The sequence below is a fragment of the Myotis lucifugus genome, unplaced genomic scaffold, assembly GCF_000147115.1.
Source record: "Myotis lucifugus unplaced genomic scaffold, Myoluc2.0 scaffold_458, whole genome shotgun sequence".
NCBI lineage: Eukaryota > Metazoa > Chordata > Mammalia > Chiroptera > Vespertilionidae > Myotis > Myotis lucifugus.
In genome coordinates, this window is record NW_005871506.1 from 294,294 (window position 1) to 297,063 (window position 2,770).

At 41.7% G+C, this 2,770-nt stretch overlaps 1 pseudogene; it reads right to left on the minus strand.

The window, feature by feature from the left end:
• Positions 1-409: 409 nt before the first annotated feature.
• On the minus strand, positions 410-1,649 carry LOC102440027 (annotated as a pseudogene).
• Between the last annotated feature and the right edge of the window lie 1,121 nt (positions 1,650-2,770).

A 2,770-nucleotide genomic window follows, 5' to 3' on the forward strand; every position in this document is an offset into this window, starting at 1 on the left:
CTGAAAAGCTGCTGTTAGAATCTGGGATAACCCTTACAGGTGCTGAAACCCTATAGAATCGGATATGCATATTGTTTTGGTGTTCCGATTATCTTATTCACTAATATGGAGTAGATTCTAAAATATCTTCCCATAATAGTACATACTAGATCTATAACATGGCTCCCTTTCCTTTTTTTCTAATGGGTTTTTTTTTTGGGGGGGGGGGGTAGGGGACGGGAGGCAGAAGCTGCCTGTCTCCATAACAACGTATGTCTCCCTAACACTCAGAGGGTGCTCAGACCTCTGTGCGGCCTCCGCAAGCTCACCGCTTTCCTGTGCAGCACACATACTACACAAGTGTCTCAGCTAAGAACACACAGCAGACATTCTAGTCAATTCAGGTTCAATTGATAAGGATCTTAACTTCTTTTTTTTTTTTTACTTTATTAAAATACTGAGTTTTATTTCACATGTATATTTTGTCTCCCCACCATTCCCATTTGTCTGACCACTACTACTACTATGTCCTATCATAACATTCCATACATACTTAAAACCAAGCAAAGGGTGGAGTTCCATCTTTAAAAACTAAACAGGCATTTTGGACAACACATTCTTGGCAATGGAACCTGGACAACATTTATCAGACACGGTAGGGAAAGTTCTCACTCTGCATTATAAAAAGGACAGCCAGATATCAACTGTTACAGAAATGAAATAAGATGGAAAATTTTAACAAACTGTTTAAACTATTTTCTTAAAGAGACTTCCTCCACTGCCAGAGATCTTGAATAGCCTCCACGTCAGTCATCCGGAAGCAATTCTCCACATAATTAATGAATTTGGCTTCCACTTTGGGAAGAGAACCACCCTTTTCTATACTTGCTTGCATTTTTGCTTTAATGTCTTCTACAGAACTAGGTCCTTTCGGTGTTTTAGGAGTTTTTTCCTGTTTTTTGAAGGATTCTTGACCTTTTGATCTTGGTGTTGATGGTTTTGAGTCTTTTCCATTCTGATTTGATTTTTGTGCATTTTTGGCTGGAGTATCTCATATGGATTTCTTTACTGGAGCTTTTTCTTCTGCTTCCTCATCATCAAAATCATCATCCTCATCATCTTCATCATCATCATCATCCTCATCATCCTCATCATCTTCGTCAGCAGCAAGTTTTACTTTTTTCTGTGGGACCTTGCTGCCACCTCCAGGGGCTGACCGCTTTCCAGGCATACTTAGGAGTTTCACATCCTCCTCCTCGTCATCTTCTGACTCTGCATCTTCCTCCACAGCTGCTAAGTGCTGTCCATTAATGTGCACAGGCCCTGAACCACACTTCAACCGTAAGACCACAGGTGGTGTTATTTCAAAGCCACCAAGGGAAACCGTTGGCTGTACAGACATTTTCAAAGTTGCCAGTGTTACTTTAATTGGACTGCCTTCGTAATTCCTTGCCTCTGTTTCAACAATGTGCAGTTCATCCTTTTCTCCAGCCCCTAGACTGACCGTTCGTAAAGATAATTGGTGCTCATTTTCATCATTATCCACCTTAAAGTGGTCATCTTTGTCGGCCTTTAGTTCACAACCGAAAAGGTAGTCTGGGGCCTCAGAGGGCTCATGTCCATGTCCATAGAATCTTCCATGGGGTGGTAGCGCGCACTTAGGTGAGAGAGAAGGCAGGCTGAGACAAATGGCTTCTGCACTGCAGCAGAGACTCGCAGGCCTGAGTCGCACCAGGGGATCTTAACTTCTTTGTTGACTGCTACATTCCTAGCATCTGGCTAAGAATGGTAAGAAAATGAACAAGAGGAAGGAAGAAAGGGAGGAAGGAAGGGAAGAAGGGAGGAAGGGAGGAGGGAGGAAGGGAGGAAGGGAGGAAGGGAGGAAGGGAGGAAGGGAGGGAGGAAGGGAGGAAGGGAGGAAGGGAGGAAGGGAGGAAGGGAGGAAGGGAGGAAGGGAGGAAGGGAAGAAGGAAGGAATATTCACCTGGGAAAGGTGTTTGGCAAACTAGCTGAGGATTTTTTTAAAATAGATCTAGAGACATTCCAGAAAACTGGGATCTTTTTTTTTTCTTTTCCAATTTGGATGCCTTTTATTTCTTCTTCTTGTCTAATTGCAATGGCTAATATTTCCACTACTATGTTGAACAGGAGTGGTGAGAGTGGGCATCCCTGTCTTGTTCCTGTTCTTAGGGGAAATGGTGTTAGTTTTTGTCCATTGAGTATGATGTTGGCTGTGGGCTTGTCATATATGGCTTTTATTAGGTTGAGGTATGATCCTTCTATTCCCACCTTGCTGAGAGTTTTTATCAAAAATGGGTGTTGGATTTTGTCAAATGCTTTTTCTGCATCAATTGATATGACCATGTGGTTTTTTCTTTCAATTTGTTTATGTGATGTATCACGTTTATTGATTTGCGGATATTATGCCATCCTTGCATCCCTGGGATAAATCCTACTTGGTCATGGTGTATGATCTTTCTGATGTACTGCTGGATCCGATTTGCTAAGATTTTGTTGAGGATTTTGGCATCTATATTCATGAGGGATATTGGCCTGTAATTCTCTTTCATTGTGTTGTCTTTACCTAGTTTTGGTATTAGGGTGATGCTGGCTTCATAATAGCCATTCTAACAGGTGTGAGATGGTACCTCATTGTCATTTTGATTTGCATCTCTCGGATGATTAGTGACTTTGAGCATGTTTTCATATGTCTCTTGGCTTTCTGAATGTCCTCTTTTGAAAGGTGTCTATTTAGGTCCTTTGCCCATTTTTTGATTGGATTGTTTATCTT